We start from the raw sequence: 27,395 nt of genomic DNA on the forward strand, positions 1-27,395 counted from the left end.
TCGGGGCTGATATCGCTACCAGCAGGGGGAACGCAGCAACGCTTTCTGGAGACAGGCTCTGCACCGGCGACACCGGGCGGGGTGGCTCGGGGTTAGGAGCGGAGGCCCTGCTCAGCTCCACGTAGACAGTCGGGTCCTCCTTGGCCAGGCTTCCGGGGTCACAGGAGGCCGGCCGCTGCAGCTGAGTGGTGGGGGCTGCTTGCGGAGCCGCTAGCGGGGCCGGGGGAACTCTCACCTTCCCCGGCATTGCAGCCTCCGTCATATCTTCCCGCGGCTTGTCCCGCAGTCTCCGCACTTCACCCCGCCGTCCGGCGGGGCTGGCCTCCATGCTCAGGGGCTCCGCGAGGAGACTGTCTAATGGTATCTTTGGCGGCCGCTCCCGCGGGGTCCATAATGGCTCGGCTCCTCCACCCGAGATCCGAATGCCTGCCCGTGACTCTGAAGAATAAGTCTTCTGGCAAAGCTCGTCCTCCCGACGCCATTACCACTCCAGGCGCCTGATGTCTCGACAACCACAGCGTCGCATCCCGTCCGGTGGGCAGCAATCGAATGACGCCAAGCAGCCGCAGCCAATCTTTTTCTCTGTGCCACTCCCTCTGCTGGGTGGGGCGATGGCAGGCTTTTCCACCCAGCGTCCTGGGTCCAGTATGTGGGAGCATCGACCTCCGGGTTCATATCCCTTCCCCCAGGGATACGTTGGAGGGGGTCCCAGTCCATCGGGGACGACGGCAAACACTTGTATCTCTCTCCTGCATTGGAGCAACACCGCCATCTTGCACAGAACCAGGTACCTCCCTGGATCCTCCGCCAGCACCGCAGATCCGCCACAGCGTTCCCAATTTGTAATCCACAGGTTGGCAGTTTGTAATCCACAGGTGTTTATAATCCAAACAGTACAGTCCTAGTCTTTTGCCATTCCTCAGAAGCAGGCCTGCCACAGAAGATAGCGTATTAGCGGCGGCGATCCTGCCGAGTACGCCAAGTGTAGAGTCGTAGGCCGGACTGGGGGGTGGTCCCTCTGTGTACCACGCAGTGACGTACAGACACAAGATGGAGGCAGATTTCAGGTGCAACAGGTCCAAGTTTATTCTCCGCCGTCCGACTGACGGCCCTCACGATACACCGCAATCCCTTTTCTCGGCCCTCCGTTTCCAGGCCCCGTTACACACACACCGTACTTTTCACCAGAGACGTAATTATACGCACCGTCCCTTTTTCAACTCAACGACACTCCTGACAGCTCAGTCACTGTGGCCGCCTTAGGCCTGTACACCAACAGCAATTTTACTGGTCAGTTGTCGTCCTTAATTCGGTGTGTTTTCCCCTGGGGCCTCATCTGTATTGCGGTACTCCGTGTCAGGACCACCCCCCTAACTTTCTCTCTCCTCAGTCCCCTGGTTAGGTTCTCCTCACAGTGCACCAACTGTCATAGTCTTCCTGTCACTTGAGCACCCCCTGGGGACTGGAACTTTCTGGAACCCTCCTGTCAAATTTATAACTTTCCCAGTTCACTGTAACTCCACCCCCATGACCAACAGTTTCTAAGCCCTAAGCTGCTGTCAAGTCCTGAACTCACACTCCTCCCTGCCATCTAGTGATCAACCCAAGGTACTGCACGTTATCTACACTTTCCTAGCTGTTTCCCCACTGTCACAACTGCTATCTGCCTAAAACGTGCTGCTGACAAGTCCGTCCGTCAGGTCACCTTCCCTACACTGGTAACACTGGTAACCATTACACATCACACTGGTAACACTGATAACCATTACACATCACACTGGTAACACTGGTAACCATTACACATCACACTGGTAACACTGATAACCATTACACATCACACTGGTAACACTGATAAGCATTACACATCACACTGGTAACCATGATAACCATTACACATCACACTGGTAACACTGGTAACCATTACACACCACACTGGTAATCATTACACTTCACACTGGTAACTCCTCTTCATATAAATAAACTATGGAGACAGAGTTATCTCCCAGGCAACATCATCCCCAACTGTTGTGCTTTGGACTTGTCCATTGTAGAAGTGTGAATGGCTACAGGCCAAGTGGCTTGTCCTGCCTGGTAGTTTAGGTGGGCTGGAGGTTTGCAAAGGAGTGACAAAGAATGCTTTGTAATGTGGCGCCTGGCATATGGTGGGGGATCTTACCGTGAGAGGTGTTTAGGAAGGACTAAAAATATGCATGAGGAGTAGACAGTGAGCTGACAAAAGGAAATTGTGACCACCTTAACCAGAGTAGCAAGCAGGGCATGCTTTCAGTTGTGGTCTTAGAGCCCCGTCACACATAGCGACTCACCAGCGATCCCGACAACGATATCAACGTGTCAGGATCGCTGGTGAGCTGTCAAACAGACAGCTTCACCAGCGATCAGCACCAGCGACGCCGAGCGCGCGGTGTCGCTGTGTCGCTCGGTGCTTAGAAACCCTGCGTTTACCCTAGTTACCAGCGCGCTGATCGCTGGTCTCCTGCCTGTCACACGCAGCGATGCGTGCTGGCCAGCGGGAGACCAGCGATCAAAAAAATGTCCTGGCTATTCCAGAACGATCAGCGATACCCGGCAGGGGGGCCAGTCGCTGGTCAGTGTCACACACAGCGATCTCGCTGGTGACATCGCTGTTGCGTCACAAAACTTGTGACTCAGTAGCGATCTCGCTAGCGAGATCGCTGTGTGTGATGGGGGCTTTAGACAGTTTACAGAGCTCAATGTAATTGTTTTCTATGTCTGTGTAATCCCACTGTCATTAGTCCTAGGAGAAGTCAACCTGTAGAGATCTGCTGAGGTTTGTGAGAAAATACAGTTAGGAAGGGAGATAAGTTAGATTGGGTTATGGGAAGTGTCATCAAGGGATAGCTATAAATGGCTCATCGAGACATTGTGCGAGATGTCAGCTTGGTTAGGATTGGTGACCAGTATATAAAGGGAGATTGGCTGACTTGAGATCTGTGAATTATCCTGAATTGTGGAGTGAACAAGAGCATGGTTGGGTAGGCTTAAAGTAGGTTGGTTAGGCTTCACTAGTTTGAACATGTTAAACTGGCAACATCATAGAATAGTGGCTGCAAAGCTACTTCTGTACCAGACTAGAACCAACATCAGCACATGAGTGCGGCACAAGAACCACCATTAGTAAATGAATTCAGCACCAGAACCACCGTCAGTACATGAATGCAGTAGCAGAACTACAGACAATATATGAATGCAGCATCGCAACCATCATCAGTGCATGAATGCAGCACCAGAGCTACTTTAAGTATATGAATGCAGTGCCGGAACCACCATCAGTATGTGAATGTAGCGTCAGAACCACCGTCAGTACTTGAATACAGCACCAGAACCACCCTCAGTACATGAATGCAGCATTTAAACCACCATCAGTACATGTATGCAGTAGCAGAACCACAGACAATATATGAATGCAGCATCACAACCACCATCAATGCATGAATACAGCACCAGAGCTACTATAAGTACATGATTGCAGAGCCAAAACCACCATCAGTATGTACATGTAGCATCAGAACCACCATCAGTACATGAATACAGCCAGAACCACCATTCATACATGAATGCAGCACCAGAACTACCATCAGTGCATGAATGCTGTGACAGAAACACCATCAGCACAAGAATGCAGTGACAGAACCACCATCAGTATGTGAATGTAGCGTCAGAACGTGAATGCAGCACAGAACCACCATCAGTACATGAATGCAGCCAGAACCACCATCCATACATAAATTCAGAGCCAGAACCACCATCAGTGCATGAATGCTGTGCCAGAACCACCGTCAGTGCATGGATGCAGCACCATAACCATTGTCAGTACACATAGGCAGCACCATAGCCACTGCCAGTATATGAATACAGCGCCAGAACCACCTTTAGTACATGAATGCAGCACCAGAACCAACATCAGTACATGAATGCAGCACCTGAACCACCATCAGTACATGAATGTAGCACCAGAACCACCATCATCAAGTGAATGCAGCATTTGAACCATTTTCAGCATGTGAATGTAGCATCAGAATCACTGTCAGTACATGAATGCAGCACCAGATCCACCATCAGTACATGTATAGAGCACCAAGCTTAGTACAGAGATCAATTTTAATTTCAGATCATTCCTATATAGAGTGGGTGAAATAAGTATTGAACATATCACCCATTTTCTAAGTAAATATATTCCTAATGGTGCTCTTGACATGAAATTCTCACCAGATATTGGTAACAACCCATCCAATCAACACAGGAAAAGAAATCAAACTATACATGCCCATAATTAAGTTATGTGCAATAATGAGAAGTGACACATGAAAAAAGTATTGAGCAAATGAAGCAAAAGAGGTGCCATGAAAAGTCAAAATTCTCCATAATTGACCCATAATGTCCCCCATTGCCCCATAATGTGCCCTCGCAATAACACCAACCTGCCCATCTACAGCCCCTCATTTAAAATTATAGCACATTTAAGCTTCAGTTTCTTCATTGAGCACTTACAGGTGGCAGCTGTGTCCACAACTCTGCGGCGATGCCAAGAGCAGCAGTGTGATGAGGTCAGAAGTGCATGGAACTCATCACACTGCTGCACGTTGGGGTCGGGGCTTTTGAGTACTGCTCTAGCAGATGCAAATCCACTTAAATAGGGTAGATTCAGAAGCTAAGACAAGGTATGTGGCCCCGACAACTTCACCATTAGAAGTAATCTGGGGTACAGGGTGAACTAGGGTGCCCCTAGTGGTAGAGACAGGGAGGGAGCCCCTGATCCCGGGATATCTGACAACAGAGTTGTGACATTAGCTCTGACCGAAACAATTGCTTTGATCCATTATGGATCCTATCACTGCTCTAACAGGGCAACTGCTTGGAGGTGGCAGATCTACGCACTGTCATTTTGCGGCACCCTAACACATCAGGTTTGGGGACTATGACTCCCAGGCGACCCTTAGTGGAGAAAAAAAGTAGTTGCTCCAGCTCCTTAAAAAACCTGTAGCTTTATTGAAACATATTCGAAAGGTTTTTCATTGCGGTAAAAACTCCATACACAGTGCTCATAGAGGGAAACAAGCGATGCGTTTCGATCTGAAACTAGATCTTTATCAAAGCATTTCACCCACAATGATGACTTTTTATACCATGCCAGAACCAATCAAGGAAAGGCTGAATATCAGTTGATTTTCTAACAAGTGCCACAATTATGGGCATTTCTTTTGATGGCCCTTTGAGTGGTTCCCGCATCTTTACAAAAGCAAATAAGCAGACAACACAATAAAACAATTATTTCAAATCAAGTACATAAAAAATAAGAAAAACTACAAAACATATAAACTTCAATAATGATACATAATTTCATTATGATTACTTAAGCCATTTGGTGTTCTCGTGTTCAAATTGTAGATCCAGAAGGCTTCACAAGTGAGAAGCCGCCTTTTGATGTCTCCACCACGTTCACACAGGCTAATTTGCTCTATTCCACTTACTTGAAAAAATGTTGTATTACCTGCATGAATAGGCAGGCAACCCTTAGTGGAGCCCAAGATCGCTTTGCCTGACAGGTTCACTGGGAGGCCTGTAAACTATACTTCAGGTTACATACTTGTTCCTCAGGAACAGAGGAGAAATGGGTGGGGATAATAATTTTGCTCTTTCAGAGTGACCCCCAAGCATGGGCATTTTCTCTCCGTCTGAGACTCCCAGTTGCTCCAGCCGGTGGAGGAATTTATTCTGGTACTGGGTAATATATGCGATGACCCTGACTGCATCTTCCTGGCTGAGTCCACACTATATCAGCTTCAGCAGGGAGACCAGCCGGCGGAGGAGTATTGCTCCGAGTTTCGGAGGCGGTCCACTGACATTAAGTGCAATTACCCCGCGCTCCAGTTCTCTGAAGGGCTATCAGTAAGGGTGACGGATGCCTTAGCCCTGTATGAGTCTCCAGTTTCCCTTGAGGCGGCCATGTCTCTGGCTATTCGGGTGGATCATCGTATTCACCAGAGGTTAGCAACTCGGGTATACATATCTTCTCTGTGGATAGTACACAATTTTTTCTGCCTGCTGAAATTCATCTGGGCAAAAATAAGATGATTATTTCTGCATTTCTGGACAGTGGGGCGGGGTTTAACTTGATTGATGCTAGGTTAATCCAGGTCCAGGGCCTCAAACCACATACACTGTCTAGACCTATACCCATAATCACCATCAACTCCACACCCTTGAGACAGGTATTTTACTCAAGCCATTCAAAGGTTACATCTATAGGTAGGGACCATGCACTTAGAAGGTATTGACTGTTATGTGCTAGAGGGTCTGCCCTCTCCTGTGATTCTTGGACTTCCTTGGCTCACTCTGCACAACCCTGTTGTAGATTGGCAGACTCGAGAGGTGGTAAAGTGGAGTAAGTATTGTCAAGGACACTGCTTGGGCACTCGGCTTGCAAGAGTGGATACCCAGTCTGTGCCTAAATACCTGTCTTACTTTGGGGATGTGTTCTCTCAGCAGGGGTGACAAGAACTTCCTCTTCATCATACTTATGACTGCGCCATCAATCTTGTCCCTGGGGCCAAGCGGCCCAGTAGCAGACTATATAATATCTCTGGTCCAGAGTGGCAGGCCATGAAGGACTATATCGCAGAGAGTTTCGCAAAGGGTTATATCAGACTATCCTCATCCCCCACTTTTGCAGGGTTTTTCTTTGTAAAGAAGAAAGATGGGGGTTACACCCCTGCCTAGATTTCCAAGAACTCAATCAGATCACAGTCTGCTCCCTCTTATCTCGGACCTCTTTAATTAGATTGTAGGAGAAAATTGCTTTTCTAAACTGAATCTCAGTGGGGGTGTATAATCTCATTCATATTAAAGAAGGGGATTAGTGGAAAACAGCTTTCAATAAGCCTGAAGGACACTATGAGAACCTTGTGATGCCATTTGGGTTGACCAATGACCTTGCCGTCTTTAAGGAATTTGTAAATGACATCTTTAGTCACCTGGTAGGTAGATTTGTTGTAATCTATCTTCATGACATTAATTTATTTACCTGACCTTGATTCACATCAGGTACATATCAGGCAGATCTTACAGATACTCTGAGACAATAAATTATTTGTCAAACCAAAGAAATGTATGTTGTTGGTTGAGGAGATCCCTTTTCTAGGATATGTGTTATCGTCCACCGATTTTTGTATGGATCCAACGAAAGTCCTGGAGGTACTGGATTTGTATCGTCCAGAGGATTTGAAGGTGTTACAAAGGTTTTTGGGTTTCACCAACTACTACCGCAAGCTCATCAAAAACTTTTCGGTAGTGGCCAAACCTCTGACGGATATGACTAGGAAAGGGACAGACTTTTCCATGTGGTCCAGTCCGGCAGGAAGGCATTCAATACCTTGAAGTAGTGTTTTGCATCTGCACTGATACTCACACATCCTGACGTACCTCAGGCTTTTATTGTAGAAGTTGATGCGTCTGAAGTGGGGTGGGGACTGTTTTGTCACAGGGTGCATCTCCTAGTAAATGGCGTCATTTGCATACTTTTCTAAAAAACTGTGATCTCCAGAGAGAAATTATGACATTGATAACAGGGAACTCTTGGCAATCAAGTGGGCCTTTGAAGAGTGGCATCATTTTCTGGAGGGAGCAGTTTATCCGGTTATGGTAATCACCGATCATAAGAATCTCTTATATCTAGAGTCTGTGAAATGTCTAATGCCTCGACAGGTGAGAAGGGCGTTGTTCTTCACTAGGTTTAACTTTTTTGTTACATATAGGCTAGGGAACATGAACATTAAGGTGGATGTGTTATCTTGTTGTTATCCTGGAGATGGAGATAATTGTTAACTGGTTCCTATACTACAAAAAGAGGTGGTTATTGCGTCTATATGCTCCGATCTTGAAAAAGTGGTTATTTAACCTCAAGGGAACTCCCCTGCTGCCTGTCCATGTCTGTTAGGTAAACTGTTTATGCCTGTGAATCTCCATCTGAGAGTTCTTAGTGAACATCATGATTCAGTCACCACAGATCTTCTTACTCTGTGCTTTGGTGGTCAGGGGTACTTCAGGATGTTTGGGAGTACATAGCCATCTGCAGTGTCTGTGAGCATTCTAAAACCTCTCATACTCATCCGTGTGGGTCTCTCCAGCCATTTGTCGTGTCGGAAGGTAATACTGTAATTTTGGTGGTGGTGGACAGATTCAGTTAAATGTCATATTTTATTGCGCTACTCACTTAACCTAATGCTAAGACCTTGGCGCAAATTTTCATCAGAAAGATTGTAAAATTACATGGGATCCCTACCAATATTGTTTCTGACTGGGGGGTGCAGTTTATTTCCAAATTTTAGAGGGTGTTTTGCACTTTTTTGGGGATACATCTGTCATTCTCTTCAGCATTTCACCTGCAGTCTAATGGGCAAACTGAATAGGTTAACCAGAATCTTGAGACTTATCTTAGGTGTATTGTATCTAAGAATTTGGAGGAATGGGTTACCTACTTACCTCTAGCTGAATTTGTGGTAAATAAACATTGTCCTGAATCTACTGGTTTCATCCTCAGTTCAGCACATTTAATAGGAATCTTTCTTCTGGTATACCTGAAGAGGAACGGTTTTCATCATCAATTATATCTGTATGGCAAGAGGATCTTGTTAATTTGAGGAAGATGGAGTTCAAATATAAGAGTGTGGCTGAAAGGAGATGTTTGGTGGGTCCGGACTTGTGTGTTGGTGACTGTGTGTGGTTGTTCTCAAGGAACATTAAGTTGAAGGTTCTCTCTTGGAAACTGGATGCCAGGTTCATCGGTCTTTATAAGATTGTGGCTGTCTCAATCCCTTAGCATTCCTTCTTGCTTTGCTGCACACCTTTTTGATCCATAATGTGTTTCATCACACTCTACACAAGAAATACTTTGCGTCCTCTGTACCATCACCACTACCGCTAGGTAGTGCTAGGCTGTCAGCTGTGCACTGTTAGCCACTCCCATCTCCTATATAAACTGGGTCCTGACTTGCACTCATTGCCAGATCTAGCTTTTGCTACATGGCTGGAGGTTATTGTTGGTGGTTATTGTTGAAGGCGGTTGGTGGATTTAACTGTGACTGTTGCTAGATTTTGAGTGTGTGATAATTCCCTTTCTTTGTATAATTCCCTTTTCTTTGGTTTGAGTGTGTGATAATGCCTACTTTGGCTTAACCCCATCTTCCACTCCTCGGTGCATTCCTCTGTTGTATGTGTGAGTATATTTGTATGTTTGGTATTTTTCATCACTCCTGTTCCTTGTTAGTCTGGTTGGTGTATTATGGTACACTACTACTCCCTTATTCCATGGATGGGGGGAAGGGTACAGACTGAGGGCAGATTCAGGAGATAAGACAAGGTATGTGGCCTGTCGCCTTCACCGTCAGAAGAAATCCAGGGAACAGGGCGATCTAGGTTGCCCCTAGCATTAGGGAGAGGGAAGGATCCCCTGGTCCCGGGACACCCAACTACAGAGTCATGACAGGGCCCCTTTAGCACGTACCACAATGCATGATGCATATGTAAGAAATATACAGTATAGGGGGCGTGACTGGTCATGGCCGAATGAAGACGTGCTTTCTGCTGCTCATAACCACAATCCGCCTAGCAATCGGTTCCAGTACCTCAGCATGAGCAAATCAGAGGCTAAAAAGACAAGGGCCTTGTCCTCCACCTGTTTTACATCCCCCTAAAGGGCGATTTTAAGCCTTTCCTCATCGGGGAACAGAGACCGGACCATGCAACATCTCCATCATCCCCCCTAGAACAGAGGCAGTCAGGAGGTGCTCGAATGCAGGGTGCAGTTTCTGCACCAGAGCCCGAGGACAAGTCTTCAGACCACCACTTAACCGGGAGGAGAGAGGAGGGTGCCCAGCGAGATCCTGTATGTGGCAGGGAGGTCCTGGAAGTCCCCACTGAGCAGAGCCTGGAGAACATGGTGCCATTACAAGATGGCAGCTGTAGCAGCACTGCAGGATGCTACAGACAGCGTGCAGGAGACGCTGGTGAGTCAGAGCCACTGGCTGACTGCTGTGCCCTCTCTTACACACTTAATGAGGACACTGGATCACACAGTGAGAAGGACATGGAACAAGCTGGGATGCAGGGTGAGCAGAGGATTGATTCCCTTAATTATATAACTGGTGGCCAGCAAAATCAAGGGAACAAACAGTCATTGGGGATCCCCACTTCTTTGCTGGGTAAAACATCTAGCTATGCCCAAAACATCCTACACCAGGAGTCTCCTCATGCTCCCATCCCCACAGCTTCCCCTTATATATCCTTTGAGGGATCAAGCTGGCTCATCTCAGGAGAAAAGGGAGTGCAGCAGTGGATGCAGATCCCAGATGAGACTTGTCCTGCTTCCCTATCAAGTTGGTCCACGGTCTCATCATGGGGGGACATGTAATAACGTGCAGGAGAGATATATGTCACCATGGAACAGGCAGACCAACAGTAAAAGGGGAGGTTTATTTACAGGGGAAAAAATACTGGTAAAACATACAGTATAACAGAGAAAATATTGTGATAAGGTTACAGCAGAGGAATTATATGGGGTTCAAACAGTAGAAAAACAGTTATTCTCTAGTGAGGCAAACTTATCAGTCCTCAGGGATCTTGACTGGAGGGACCACTTCTGGTCCAAAGTTGGCACGGAGGCAACAGCGGTACTTGATGTCCTCTGTCTCTGGGGTCCTTGAAATAGTCCAGCTGTAGTATGGGGGGTTTACACGGGAGCCCAAGGGGTATGAGGATGGAGCTATCACCCTGTGTTATGATTGGGTCACCGAGGAGGAAAGCAAGACCAAGCTAAGCCACAGAAGACCATAGAGGTTGGTAACTAAGCGGATTGCAGACCCCTGATCCTATCCACACAACTAGCAGTAGCCGTGGAGCGTACCTACGATGATCCTAGATGCCTCGACACAGCCGGAGAACTAAATAAGCCTAAAGCAAGAAAGGGGAAATCTAAACTGCACCAGAGCAGACCCCAAAGGAATAGATAGCCCCCAAACATATATTGTCGGTGAGACAAGATGAAAACACAAACGCAGATAGGAAAATAGACTGAGCAAACGATGGGGCCCACACTAACTAGACAGGACAGGAAAGGAAAGACTCTGTCTGCAATCACGCAAAAAACCCTGCAAAAAATGCCCAACACGTCTGATAGAAAAACACTGAATCACAAGACTTCGCCCACTATATCAGCACTCTGGTATATTCTGAAAACAGAGCAAAAAGAGGCCAATCTAAAAAGGGACAGAAACAAACTGGCACAAGCAGTAACATAAGGATGGAAATTCAGCACAGCCCCAGCCGGAGCTGGCTGAACACACAAAACTGAAATAGACAAAACCAGATCAAATGTGAACAATAGCAAAAGAACACTTAGCTGAGCATGCAGGGACTGAGCTGGAAACTAAGACCTCAGGAGGCAGGAAAAAATCACCAGCAGGGATAGAGGGAGTCGGCTGTCTTAAATCCAGTCAGAAACTCCAGATCTCCAGTCATCCTCCTCATTATCAGGTGGCAGGCCTCTGTTAATTAGATAAGCTCCATTACCTCCAGTAACCACCAGAGGGATCCCAGAAAGAGAACTTGCGACCCCTCTGTCAATATAACCAGCTCCACTACCTTCACTAGTAACCAGAGGTAGGCCAGAGAGCGAATTCACAACACCCCTGTGCTCAAGGTCCTTGTCTCTGCTATGACAGTGGTGTTCTCCCACCAGGGTCAGGGATTCTGCCTCCCACAGTCTCTCCTTGCAGGTCATCGTCTCGTTACTGAACACCCCTTGGTCTCAGCATATGTTCCGGTCTCTCTGCTGGGGGGCGTCTTGTCGAGGGACACGGTCTGTCTGTGGGGCAGGGTCTCCTCAAGAAGGGGGTCAAGAGCCTTCCTGGCAGTGCGGTGCCAGGCTTCAAATACTCACTGCCCTTTGCCCGTGTCTGCGGTCTCTCAGTCTCCAGCCACTGCACCTGTCTCCTCTCTGCCCCTCTGTCAACATCCTCCTGCTTCTGCTCTCTGTGCTGCTCTACTAGAAGCAAGTGCAGATCTCCCGCTCCCAGTCCTGACCTCTTCCTGTTCCTGAACACAGAGCAGTCCCCTAAAGCATCCCCCGGGGGAACCTAATGCCCTGCTCGATGGTTCCGGGCACGGAGCCAGGAAGGCAACCTTCCCTCGACTCCTTCGGTGCTTCACCCCCTTACAGACACATCACCACGTTCAGCAGAGAGACCTGAGGTGGTCCTACATACCTTAAACAATGTGGACACTATTCCTTTAAATGCTGTGGACATTTTACCAATTCAACAAGATTCTCAGACCTCGGTGATCATGGCTACAGTGGGCGGGACATCCACCTTGTGCAAGCCTGATCTGCGCAACTCCACAACACAAAATGAATCTCATACAGAAAGGCCACTACCCCTCAAATACACCTATGGGGATGATGACAGACCATCGTCCTTTTCAGATCGCCAGACTCTTCTCCAGACAATCCCAACTAAAAGTGACATTGCAGCCCTAACTTCTCAAGTGGTGGCAGAGTGTAAACAGCAGTTTGCACAATTCAAGTCAGGTCTCTCATCTCTCAATTCTAGAGTTGATGTAATAACCCAAACTCTGGAGAACAATGTGTCAGCTATACAGGTCTTACAGGACACTGTGCACAAGCAGTCCCTGCAAATATTCTCACTTCAACAAAACCTCGATGACTTAGAAAACAGAAGCAGGAGAAATAATCTCCGCAACAGAGGATTACCAGAATCAATCAGTACCAAAGATATCCCATTTGCACTTTTATCTATTTTCAACAACCTCCTCAGACGTCCCCCAGGGACCCCAATAGAAATTGATAGAGCGCACAGAGCCCTGCGCTCCCACAAGCCCGGGTGAATCTCGCCCCAGGGACATAATTTGTCGTGTTCATTTCTATGCCATTAAAGAATCCATTCTTCAAGGTGCAAGGAGGAAGGCTATTCTTACATACCAAAACATATCTATCAGAATTATGCCTGATCTCTCGGGCCATTCCCTGGCACAATGCTCAGCACTTGCTGGATGTCCTGCACAAAAAAGGAGATTCCCTTTTGTTGTGGTTTCCCCCTCTGTTTGTCCAAAGAGGGTCAAAGACATTTTTTTGCGCTCACTTGAAGATCTATGGATGTTTCTATCCAGATTAGATTCACCTAAGGTTGTTATACCCCACTGGCCTACTTTAGGATTTAACTCAGCTGGCCCTGGAGACAAGGAAGGAACACTAGTGGTCTTTCCACACATTCATCCGATTCTTCATTTCGTCCAGGCCTACCTCCTGGAACGGGCGCCGGGGAGCAGGCGGCCGTCCTCCTTCTGGGTATCAGGATTCAAGAAAAGCTACTTGACTGAATTGTCCACAGTAAAATAACATATAAGAGCCCCTGTTCTTCTCATTTCCAAGGAACCTTTGGACTCTGAAGGTTTTAATTGGACGTATGGTGTCCTTACCATGTTTATAACTGTTAGGTTTAAATCGCCGATTGCTATTATTATCACTCTTTTTGTATCAACTGACTTAAGAAGTAGCTATATATGTTTAGCCTCTTTAACCCCCACATAGGGTGGAAGCCTCTCACGTGCCCAATGCGGACTCGCACTCTCCCGGTTAGAACTTTTTCCTATATAGTCTTTTCTGCAGAGACTTTTCCTCAGCTCATGTTTGTTATGTCTTTGGTTAAGATTTTCTCTTCCCTAACCTTTCCCGCACTTTATCTTTTTGACCATGAGGACCAGGCAGCTTGGCCATCTTACACGATATCTATAGAAGAAGAATCTCATATTGATTATGAATGGTGGACCTAAATATCGCTTCTATGAATGTGAAAGGATTTAACACGCCCGAAAAACGTCTGCAAATCCTTCACCATTTTCACAAGAAAAAGGTACATATTGTATGTTTCCAGGAGACACACTTTAAGATGAACCATGCTCCTACAATTAGACACAAGTATTACACATTTTGGCATTTTGCTCATAACCCTGAATCTCGCTCAAAAGGAGTTGCTATAGCGATTCACAAATCGTTAACGCATCAGGTCATCAACTGTGTAGTAGATAAGGAGGCATGGTATATTATCTATTATCTTAGTGTTAGTTATCAGTGGACAGTTATTTCCAACCATAAATGTATATAACCCAATTCAGGATCAAGCCAATTTCATTGATAAGATAAGACAATCCCTTCACGTAATCCAGGGTGCCATAATATTCTGTGGGGATCTAAATGTTAAGACCCCATTACACGCGTCAATGTCCCAGCGATCCCACCAACGATCCGACGTGGATGGGATCGCTGGGACATAGCTGATTGCTGGTGAGCTGTCACATAGACAGACCCACCAGCGATCTGGACCAGCGAGCAAGCTGGTTTCCAAGGTAAACAGCGGGTAACTGAGAGCCGCGCTGCTCTTAGATACCCGCTGTTTACATTGGAAACCAGCTCCCAGCGTCACTGATCGTTGGTCTCTCGCTGTCACATGCAGCGATGCGCACTGGCCAGCGGGAGACCAGCGATCAAAAAACGGACCAGGACGTTCGAGGGCGATCAGCGATACCCGGCAGGGGGGCACAAAGCGGGAAAAATGTTAACTAAAGCCCTTAATGCTAAAAATATCCAAACAAATGTTCCCTATATTAACAATACTCAAGATAAATTGGTTCATACCACACCTGAAATTGCAGTTGTCTTCCATTCATATTATTCAAAGCTATATAGCTTGCCTACATCTACCCTTCACATGGGAAATTATATTAATACATCAGCCTTCTCCAAAAAATTGGAGGATGAAACAGTAAAATTTCTGGAAAATAATTTTTCACATCAAGAGCTAGATGTCATGATCCAGACCTGGTTTTGAGTCCTGTCTTTCCATGTTCCTGGTCTGGTCATTTCAGGGGTTAACTTTTCCCAGCCTCAGTCTAGTTTCAGGTTAGCTATTTAGCTCTCCGCTGCATCCTGCAGGCGGTCAGCTATAGCTCTGCCTTCGGCGTGTGTATCTGACCAGGGCCGGATTGGGCATCTGGCAATTCTGGCAAATGCTAGAAGGGCCTTGTCTGCTGCATTAACAGAATCAGTGTTCTCAAGGCACCTATACTGTTAAGAGTTGTGACGGAGAATAATGTCACTGACTCCATCACTTACCCCAGCAGGCCACATGTATCATTAGAAATATTGGTATTGTAGTAAATCTTGCTTTCCTCCATCCAGAGTAATATTAGTAAAATATCCCATCTGGTGCTTGGGGACCGGGGCTGCATGGACCTGTGTGATTTCAAATTCCAGGGCTGAATTTCACCCCCAGTCCGTAACTGTTGAGAGCCCAACGGGTGTTTTCATGGACTTTTGTGGAGGCCCAGCCCACCCAGTCTCAGGTGTATGACTTACTACAAGTGTTCTTGCACAAGAAATATATTTTTTGGAAATAATAATCTAATATGTGCACATATATTCCCTTATAAAAACTTGATTCGTTATTTTCAAAAATATCTTAAAAAACACCAACCCAGTGAAAAACGGTATATACCCAGATAAACCAAGATAAAAACTACCCTAACAGATACCCTGCAATATGCTGTGGTGTAGTGACCACTATGTCCACTAGGGGGCGCTGTATGGATGTCCCAGGAGAGTGGATGAATGGCAAGATACTGAATGACCATTATGTATCTCAAGGTGGGTGGCCTTGAGATGGAGATTTATGTGTTTGTTAATCTGCAGTGATACTGCTGAGGTGCTGGTTCAATGTGTCAGGGTCTAGTTACCTACAAACCCATCCAGGTGGTGTGTTTAATAACGCTATTGTAAAGTGTATATGTGTGTGTGAAGGACCTGTGATGAGGTCATAGACATGTGATCCGGTGGATGTAGCTACGGACCATATAAGGTGGCCAGGGTAGGTCACATGGGTGAATGCTGGGACCCGATTGGTCCAGTGTGAAAGGTCCCGCTGAGAGGGAGCTTCCTGGCTAACAGCCTGTGGAGGGGCTGTGGTGAATGGCTGTACGTGTCTGAGAGTTCCCAGGGGAGGGAATGAACGTCTGGAGTAGGCTGAAGCAGCCATGAGGAGACCCGGACGTGGGTGAGATAAATGAGGCTAAGACAGCCTGTAGGCTGGACATTGTACAACCTGTGTGAACACAGGGTTTACAGAGTGAAGCTATAATGGACGCTCTGCTGTTTATATGCTATTGCATATTGCTTTGGTTTATGATAACGAATAAACCTCATGGACTATACTGCTTTATGAAAACCTGTGCCGGATCTGGTTTTGTGGTGGCTAAGAAAGAATCCCCTAACTGAATGACGACGCTACCTCACAATGCGTATGATGATTCCTACCTGACTGTGGAGGTTGGCCCATTCTCATCGTAGGCTATCCCACACTCTCCTATTGCACCCTACCAATAAAGGTGGGAAAAGAATGCATAATGAGGAAGAAATGAAGAGAGTCTTTGAGCTAAGACGGTATCTGTAGAAAAAGCAACACATGACCTTATTCACAATATTGCAATGACTCAAACAATGCCCATTTCTAATTATATTCTCATAGCAAATGAGGTAAATATCCCCAAAAAGACCTTTGCTTGATGAGCCACATTGATTTGTGCCCCATTTGTATTTTTATTATTGATGTTTTGGAGTGACCAATTTGTGGGATCTTTTTATACCAATATGTCTCGTTGCAACATTGGATTGGTTATTAGATAAGCAATTCAGAAGCACAAGGCGGATTTCCTCAACAAAGGTATCATTTTATTCAGTATAATGGTGCCGACCTGACACTGTGTGTAGGTTACTATGCGCAACCCTGCTGACAGATTCCCTTTAAATAATCACGCTCTATATTGCCATGGCAGTGAAATGACTGGCCAATCAGCTGTCAATATGTAGTGGAAGATACCATATTTTGCATTATAGGAGGAGGGTAGTCTCTTCTATATGTTTAATTATGTATTATTTTGATGAAAAACATGTGGAACGCAATGCATTCTTCTTTAAATGATACAATATATCATTATTGTATGTGACTGCACCCAAAAACAGTATTTGGAAGACAGGTGCACTTTAAATAAGAGGTGAATACGCAACTGCAGTAAGTAGTTCTGACCAGTGAGTGATGGCATCACAAATGCCGCATGACATCAAAGTCTAAACATTCTATCTCTATGGCAACCAAACATTCCACCAGTAACAGTTTTACTGACACAGTGAAAACTCCACATTTCATATTCACTTTTTGTGAATTGAGAACTAAAATTGAGATTAGTATCTGCAATAATGACTGAAAGAAGGTCTACCAGAACTAAGAAAGAGGTCTGCTATAAGGATTATGTATCTAAAAAAACACGTAAGTGTAAAATGAAGACGTAAACAATTGTACAACAAAATTTCTTTAATAGGAACTGGGTCAATAGATTAAGTGACTTCAAAAACTATTCATACCATGTGAACTTTTCCCCAGTTTTTTCACGTCACATCCACAAAAATATTTTTATTTGGATTTTCTGTGATTTACCAGCACAGAGTAGCAAGTATTTTGGGGTATGCCTCTATTAGCTTTCTTATCTAGAGGCTGAAATTTTTCTAAATTCTTCTATGCAAAGTCGCTCCAGCTCAGTGAGAGACTCAAGACTTGCCACAGATTCTCAGTGGGATTTCGGTCTGGTCTGTGACTGGGCCATTCACACATGAATATGCTTTGATCTAAACTATTCCAATGTAGCTCTGGCAGTATGTTAAGGGACGATGTCCTGTTGGAAGATTCTAACAGGTTTTCTTTTTTTTTTCCAAAGATTTTATTCTTTTAACAATGGGGAGAGGGGAAGACAGGGTAAAAGGGATGGGTGGTGGGGAGGGATGGGAATGGGAAGAGAAGGAAAAGATAAGGGGAAGTAGGGAAATCACAAGTTGACAACATGTAAAGAAAGTGCAGAACATGCATTAATGTTGTCATTTTACAAACGCATTTTACCAACGCCTAAACACGTAGAATACAAGATTATGCAATAGTAATGATAATAGCAATAAAGAACATAAAAACACACAAAATGAGCATAATGAGTGTCATTTCAAATCTAACCCTATGTCAAATAGTAGAAACAAGATCAGTTATGTCAGAGGCAAAACTAAACAGTTTTCAATATATAGTAATTACTAAGTAATTACTAAGTGTTAAAGTTTGGTCCCATTTACACCATTTCTTGTTGAAGTTACTGAATTGGTCATTAGCCAATGCAAAATGCAACTCATGAAATCTGTGCTGAGTGATCAACTGTAAGATATCATCAACTTTGGGAAGGAAATGGTTCTTCCAATGGAATGCAATGGAATTTTTTACCACAAGACAAACATGGATGACTATATCTTTTAAGGCAGGGTCCAATTCCTCTAGATTAAGGGAAAGTAGAGCCGAGTGAGGTGTGAGGGTTGTGGTTTTGCCTGTAAGTTTGCTAATAATGCAGGAGTAGATCTGCGACCACAAGGAACTAACCATTGGGCAACTCCAAAAAACATGTAGGATGTCTCCCTTCTGGCCACAGTCCCTCCAGCATAAAGGCGGGTTCGTAGTCCCGATATGAGCAAGTCTATCGGGGGTATAGTACCAACGTGATACAATTTTAAAATGGGTCTCCTGCAATGACATGGAGAGTACGGAGTGATATGATAAAGAGAGAGCGTGCTCCCAGTCTTCTACAGTGAAGGATGAGTTTAAGTCTTTCTCCCAACTCAGCATTGAAGGGCTTTTTGTAAAGGCCGTATCTTGGTTGTAGCTATCATAAACGAAGCCATGGCTCCAGAAAATACGATGACCACAATTGTTTAGTATTTTTATATTTTTTTGTTTAGTTTCTTGTCAAGAAATATTTTTATATTATCCTTAAGAGTAAGGTATTCGAGAAACAGTGACGGGGAGATATTATATTTAGTTTTTAGTGTTTTAAAGTATAAAAATTCCGCCCCATTGAAAATGTCTTCTAAGTTTGATATTTTTAAATCAGCCCAGATGGGGGATAGTGAATGGTTAGTCATAGAGCAAATGAGTGTTAGAGGGAATTTTTTAAGGATGGTCGTTTTATGGGATCCTCTCTTTGGTTTAGCGATCTTAAACCTGGCAAGTGCAACAGCTTGAAAGATCGGATGGGCAACAAAACTTGGAAGGTTGTTAGCTATGGCATTATAGATTATAGATCTAGGGTGCTTATTGTTATTAAGTGTAGACTCCAAGCCAAACCAAGCCGGGGGATCTGAATCTAGTAACCAATGGGCACTTTGTTTAAGTAACAAAGAATAATAGTGGGCTGTGATGTTAGGGATGCTTATACCTCCATTCAATATTTTCTTAAATAAGGCTTGAATGGCCATTCTGGGCTTCTTGTAGCCCCAAATGAAAGAATTAATCTGGGCCTGTAAGTTAGATAGATGGATGGAAGGGATAGGGAGTGGTATACACGTTAAAATGTATAATATTTTTGCAAAGTAAAGAGCTTTGTTGTAAGGATCCTTCCACACCATGATAGAGATCTATCCCTGAAAATCACGCAATCCTTATTTATTAATTCAGATAGTTTTTTAAGGTTGGATTTAACTAACGCAGTGAGGTTACTGTTCACCGTGATTCCCAAATATGTAAATTCCTTGTCACACCAGTTAAGAGAGGTTGCAGTTTTAATACATCTGGTTTGGTCCTTACTGATGTTTAATGGGAGAATGTTAGACTTGGGTTCATTGATTTTAAAATTAGACAATGATGAGAATTTGTTAATTTCTGAGAGAGCCTCAGAGATGGAGATCTCGGGTTTGGTTAAAGTGAGGATTACATCATCAGTAAAAAGACTGATCTAATGATGATGATTTAAGGTGTTTAAACCTACTATTTAGGTTTTTTTTCTGATTTATTCGGCCAGGGGTTCCATAACTAAATTAAATAGAATGGGGGAGAGGGGGCAGACTTGTCTAGTGCCATTTGCTATGGTAAATGGCTCTGAGACATGGTTGTTACAAATTACACTGGCTCTTGGGTCTGAATATAGAGCCATGATGAAGGATATCAGATTATCATTGAACCCAAATTTTTTGAGTGTCTGCCTGAGAAAGCACCAACTAAGTCTGTCGAATGCCATCTCGGCATCGAGTTACAAAAGAGCCATAGGTGTTTTCGATGAGTTAGCCCATTTTATGGTATTGATGATTTGCCTTGTTGCATCCGCTGGTTGTCTCCCTTTTGTAAAGCCCATCTGATCATTGCTGATCAGTTTAGGGATTATCAGACTAAGCCTATTCACTATGATCTTAGAATACAACTTGATGTCTGTGTTAATTAGCGAAATAGGGCGGAAGTTCTCTATGGCTTCAGGATCCTCTTTCATTTTGGGGATGACCGAGATCGAAGCCATCAGCATTTCAGATGGAAACGCTACCTTTCCTGAGGCATAATTAAACACCTTGGTAAGGTGAGGGGAGAGAGAATTGTTGAAGGCTTTGTAATAGGCGTTGGTTAGCCCATTGGGACCTGGGGATTTGTGGAGATTAAGTTTCTTGACAGTGTCTTCAGTTTCAATAGAAGTAAATGGGGCTGACAAGAACACTATATCATCGGAAGATAAGGAAGGCAAATTTATTGTTGATAGATAGTTATCAATTTTTTCTAGGTTTTGGGAAAGCAGTTTACGGTCAGGGTTCAAATTATACAGCTTGGCGTAGAAGTTCGCAAATTCATTTGCTATATCCTGGGGATTTCCAAAGTTTAGAGCTACCATTAATCGAGTTAATTCTACTAATTTTATTATGAATTCTTTTGTTTTTGATTCGATTGGCCATGTACCTCGTGGGTTTATTGAGAGACGTGTGATAATTATACTTAGAAGATTTTACTATTGCTTCATAGGGGGAGTTCAGCTGAGTCCTGAGTTCTTGTCTTAGTTTAGCAAGTTCTAATTTTAGGGTAGGAGATGGGGAGGCCAGGTTCACAATGGTACTTTCAAGCTTTCAAATTGATAGTAGAGTAGCGTTAATTTTTTCCCTATTCTCTTTCTTTAATTTGGACATAATGCTAATAATGACGTCTCTCACAACTGCCTTGTGAGCACACCAATTGATGAACGGGTTTGTCACTTCAGCTCTATTTTCTCTATAGAAGTTATCTAAAGCTTCCTGGATAACGGTTTTGTGGATTGGATTGTGAAAAATGTTTGCAATACACTTCCAGACTTTGGCATTCTTCAAGGGAGGACCCAATAAAAGTTTGCCAAAAACCAGAGCGTGGTCAGAAATGGTTCTGTTTCCAATGGTGATTTCCTTAAATCTAGTGAGAGAAAATACATTTGTAACAATCAAATGAATCCTAGATTCGGATTGATGCACCTCAGAGAAATGTGAATATTCCCTCGTGTTAGATTTAAAAAAACAGAAAGCATCCAGTAATTCATTTTTAACTAACCATGCATTGAGGTTATCGGAATTAGGTCTTGAGCTTGAAGAAGAATCCATAATATTGTTGGGAGTGATGTTGAAGTCACCTAAAATGAATAAATCACCTCTTTTCACAATAGATACCTTTTTCATGACTTTGTTGAGGAATGACACTTGATCTCAGTTAGGAGCATAGATATTGACCAGTGTACAGACCTGATCATTCAGTCTGCACACCAAGATGTGGAATCTACCCCCCTCGTTCCTTCTAACTGGTTTTCTTCCAGGATTGCCCTGTACTTATCTCCATCATTCTTCCCATCAACTTTGACCAGCTTTCCAGTCTGAAGAAAAGAGTGGACTTGGTGTTTACAGGGTGATGTGCAGTGTTAGTTTTCCTCCACAAACAGAGATTTTAATTTAGCCCAAATAGTTCTACTATGGTCTCATGTGACCAGAGCACCTTCTTCCACACACTAGCTATGTCACCTACATGGTTATTTGCAATCGGCAAATGGGACTTCTAATGGTTTGCTATAAAAAATGACTTTTAGCTTGCCACTCTTCCATAAAGGCCAGATTTGTGGACCATATGAATAACCAATGTCATGTGCTGAGCTGTGGATCTCTGCACCTCCTCCAGAGTGACCATAGGCCATTTGGCTGTTTAATTAGTGCTATCCTTGATTAAGATGTTACTTTAGAAAGATGGCCATGTCTTGGTAGGCTAACAGATGTGTCATACTTCCATTTTTTGGTAATGGAGTGAACAGTGCTCTGTGAGATGTTCTTAGGTTGGGTTTTTTTTAAGCTTGTGAGTGTAAAGTGAAACATGTGGAAAAGTACAAGAGGTATGAATATTTTTCAAGGGTACTGTAAATGCTGCCCTAGCTAAAGGCAACATGAATGAGACCTTGGCTGCACAACTGCAGCCAGGTATGTTTTTTTCTGAAACACTCCAGAGGTTTTTCCTCGCACCAACCTATTTGATTGGCAGGTCTCTCAAGTGTGAAAATAAGAAGCAATCTGTAAGTAACCTGGAGAGAGGCCGGGATGATCACCGGACGGTGGCAGGGAGACTGATGAATCTTTAAGCTATATTTTCTCTGAAACGCCTGAGCATTTTTAGAGAAAAACATACCTGGCTGCAATCGTACAGCCGGGCACTGAATTCATTCTTCCCACGTACGGCATGAATGAGTGACAGGTTCCCTTTATTTTAGGGATAAGGGCAGCCTGACAAGTGCTGGAATAACAGATGTTTGCTAATATTATTACCAATATTTTTAGTAAAATAGATATACTGTAAATTACTAATAAGGGGAGAAAACCTTCTGAAAGAAAGTCCAAAGTAAAATGTAACCACAAAATCGGCATATAATTCTCCTAATATTCCCCATTTTCTCCTCTAATAGCTGTTCGCCATGCAAAAGCAACATACAAAAAAAGAAGAACATTAAAATTCTTCCTGGAACAGGCCGCCGTACTCCCCGAGATCGGAGATCCAGATACAGAAGTAGAAGACAGACTGTACACAACGTAAGTCACCATTAGTATAGAACTGTACCTGCTGTGTCAGAGGGGTCCTTTACTTTTATGTGCAAGTATCAGGGATACACGGGGTCTTTGTATTTTAAGTGCAACATCTCAGTTATTAATGCATTCATTGTCTATTCTAAATAGAGATGAGATTGAGGCATCACTCGCACTTGCAGAAATGTCAAGACAAGCCGAGGGGAAAAGAATACCTAACCAGTGAGTTACAATCCGTGATGGCACCGACCTCACTCTATAACTTCTTATTTCTTGCCCGCTACACAGACTCACAGAGAAAGATATAAAACTTTATGTATAATCACCAAACATTAAACAGCCCCAATAAATAACTATAATTAAAGCCGTAAAGTACAAGTCCAGATTCCACAATATGTCACTCAGGAGATGACTGATACAGACATAAAGAAAACACATACAAATACCCGACGTCTCTTAAGCCTCATAGCATGTGTATGTCAAAGCAACCACTCCCCCTAAAAGGTCTCCAGTCTCTACGCGTTTCACTGTCCTACTAGTAGATGACTCTTCAGGAGACATCTATTTACACAGACCTATTATACTTATTATATACAATACTTGTATATACCTATTATAATTCTTACAGCATTAGATTCAATCATAAAAGTCCCCTAAAAAATCTAGGATAGAGGATAAACACTTTGATGGAAGCACTTCTTCAAAGATAAGGCCACTCCCATTTAGTGACATCAGACCCATGACTGAATGCGATTAGCTATGCCTGAGCCAAATGCAAGCCTAACCCTAATGTATTCATTGTCTAATCTAAACAGAGAAGAGATTGATGCCGCGGTGGCGCTTATGAATCTATCACGAAATTGGGAGGAGCGCAGAGCAACCGAGCAGTGAGTTACAGTGATGGCGCCAGCCTCACACTATAAGCTCATGTCAAGATATTATTTCTTGTCCATTACACAAGTAGAACATCAGAATCTTTCATTCATTTTTCAGGTCAGAAAAGCTAAAAAAGAAGAAGAACTCAAGGAAAAAACCTGATAAGACCTGCAAGCCGCCCCCCAAGAAAAGACCAAAAATAGAATAGTGACCACCAGCCAACACCATAATTGAGATTAATTCTATTATTTATTTTATTTATAGGGCTAGTTTTTTTTATTGTTATACATAGTTTGATATTTTTAGGTTTAGTTATCGTTATAGCATTTATTTTTATTAGTTTTATATATTTTATTCTATTTACATTTTTATATATTTGTTGTATATTATAAATAAGAGATCCAAATTTGGATATATTGAACTGCCATTACTATCTACCGGAAATTTCCACTTGCCAGCAGCATCCATGGCAGAATTCAACTAGGAATAATTTTCACCTGCCTGCACTATCTAGGAAAAATGCCACCACCGTGTACCACCTCCGCCAAACTACCACCACCTTGTACCAGCTCCGCCAAACTACCACCACAATGTACCACCTCCGCCAATTGACGCTTAACTACCATCAGCCGCCAGCCATTTCCATCTATGCCTGTCTTCCACCAGCCATTATGATCTACGTAGCTCCATCTATGCATCATTTCCTCCATCCTTTGTTATTTTTACATTCAGTGAATGTTAGATGTATTTTTATATTTTTTTATATTTTGTATATAGTGTAAATAGTATAAATAATAGACATATATTTTTAAATTTTGTATATAATGTAAATATTGTAAATAATAGATAAATTTTTTTATATTTTGTATATAGTGTAAATATTGTAAATAATAGATATATATTTTTATATTTTGTATATAGTGTAAATAGTGTAAATAATAGACATATATTTTTAAATTTTGTATATAATGTAAATATTGTAAATAATAGATACATTTTTTTATATTTTGTATATAGTGTAAATAGTGTAAATAATAGACATATATTTTTATATTTTGTATATAGTGTAAATATTGTAAATAATAGACATATATTTTTATATTTTGTATATAGTGTAAATAGTGTAAATAATAGATATATATTTTTATATTTTGTATATAGTGTAAATACTGTAAATAATAGATATATATTTTTATATTTTGTACATAGTGTAAATATTGTAAATAAGAGATATATATTTTTATACCAAAGCTCTGGTTGTGGATTGTGTTCTTTATTCCTCCACTATTATTCTCTGCCTTAAGAGATGTTGATCCTTTACCTACTTAAAGCCTATTACACGACATCTGAGGTGTTAGGCTACTAATGTCGTGTGTTGCAATGCTCTGTGCGATTTGTGCAACGCGACCCCATACAGCGGTAACAGAGTGGTTTACTGCAGCGGTCTTATTAATGAATAATCCTGCCGATCCCTACTGATGCTAATCCCTATTGGTGCCTCCCTGTGAGCTGCTCTCTACACAACATTAGCAAAGCTCTTGCTCTCTGCTACTGCCAGAGTAAGGCCAGAGTCAAACTAGCGAGAAATACGGACAAGTGCTGTGAGCAAAAAAAACGCATTGCACTCGTCCCAATGTTAATCTATGGGGCAGCTCCCATCAGCCGATATTTTCTCGGCCGTATTATACGTGCTGAGAAAATTGCAGCATGCTGCGATTGTCACAGTATTACGCCCATAAAAGGCCAATGCAAGTCTATGGGGGTGAGAAAAATGCGGATTACATACGGACCAGATGTGTCTTATTGACACTTCTCCATTATTAACCCGGCTTAATGTCACCTTTCAATAGCAGCGTGAAATTAACACATTATTAAACGATGGACTTGGGCTGATAAATGGCAAATGAGCTTTAATGAGGTTAAATGTAAGGTCATGCACTTGGGTAGAACGAACAAGATGTATAATTATGTGCTTAATTGTAAAACACTGGGCAAAACAGTCACTGAAAAAGACCTGGGTGTATGGGTGGACGACAAACTCACATTTAGCGGCCAATGTCAGGCAGCTGCTGCAAAGGCAAATAAAATAATGGGATGCATTAAAAGAGGCATAGATGCTCATGAGGAGAACATAATTTTACCTCTATATAAGTCACTAGTGCGACCACAGTTAGAATACTGTGTTCTGTGTTCTAGAGTTCTGGTCGTCGGTGTATAAGAAAGACATAGCTGAACTGGAGCGGGTGCAGAGAAGAGCGACCAAGGTTATTAGGGAACTAGGGGGTCTGCAATACCAAGACAGGTTATTACACTTGGGGTTATTTAGTTTGGAGAATCGAAGGCTTAGGGGTGATCTTATTACAATGTATAAATATATGCGGGGACAATACCAAGACCTTTCTAATGATCTTTTTACTCTTACACCTGTGACGGGGACAAGGGGGCATCCTCTATGTCTGGAGGAAAGAAGGTTTAAGCATAATCACAGTCGCGGATTCTTTACTGTAAGAGCAGTGAGACTATGGAACTCTCTGCCATATGATGTTGTAATGAGTGATTCCCTACTAAAATTTAAGAAGGGACTGGATACCTTTCTTAAAAAGTATAATATTATAACAGGGGCGTAACTACCGGGGTAGCAGCCGAAGCAGTTGCTTTGGGGCCCGGGCCATATAGGGGCCCGCCCGGCAGGGACCCGGCTCCAATCGGCGCTACCCGGGTAGTGCAATATTACACAACTAACTTGAACTCCTCCTGACCTCCTCCTAGCATGATCATATCATGTGACACATGTGTGTCTTTTGCAGCCCCGGCCCCCCCCCCGTGCTTATTATCTCTCTCTCCATGAGTTCTCAGCGGCGTTAGCGCAGCTGTCCTTCCTGTTTTCAGCGTCCGATCATTACATATGTGCATAAGTAATGAACGGCTCATTACATATGCGCATATGTAATGAGCGGCACTGGCGGCTCCCTGGTTGGCTGTCTCCTGTTTGTGTCTGGTCTCACGTGGTGACACACTGACGCCGGTGAGTCACTCTCCTGAGTCCTGGGCCCTGACCACTGCGTGACCTGGTCCTTCTTCTCTGCTGTCTGCACAGTCAGTGGTCCTCCCAACTCCCGCGTTTCTTTCCTCGCTCTCCTCTCCTGTGAGTGTGTTACCGTGCGTGCCGCATCCCTGAGCCCTGACTGAGCACTCCTGTGGGTCCGGTGAGTACCGTGACTGAGTCACAGTGCGACGAGTGCGTCTAGCATAATACACATACACAGTACACACTGCTCTGGCTGCGATGGGGCAGCATTATAAAACCGCAGATAATCATAAACAAACGGATATAAGGCTGTGTGCAGACGCTGCGGAATCCGCTACGGATTCATCCGTGCGGATTTTGCAAAAACCGCAGATAAATCCGCCGGTCAAAAGACCTGCAGTTTATCTGCGGATTGCTCTGCGGTTTTGCCCTGCGGTTTCACCATCTCCACAATGGAGGAGATAGGAA

The sequence above is a fragment of the Dendrobates tinctorius genome, unplaced genomic scaffold, assembly GCF_039654945.1.
Source record: "Dendrobates tinctorius isolate UK_male_01 unplaced genomic scaffold, ASM3965494v1 ptg000060l, whole genome shotgun sequence".
In the NCBI taxonomy this organism is placed as follows: Eukaryota; Metazoa; Chordata; class Amphibia; order Anura; family Dendrobatidae; genus Dendrobates; species Dendrobates tinctorius.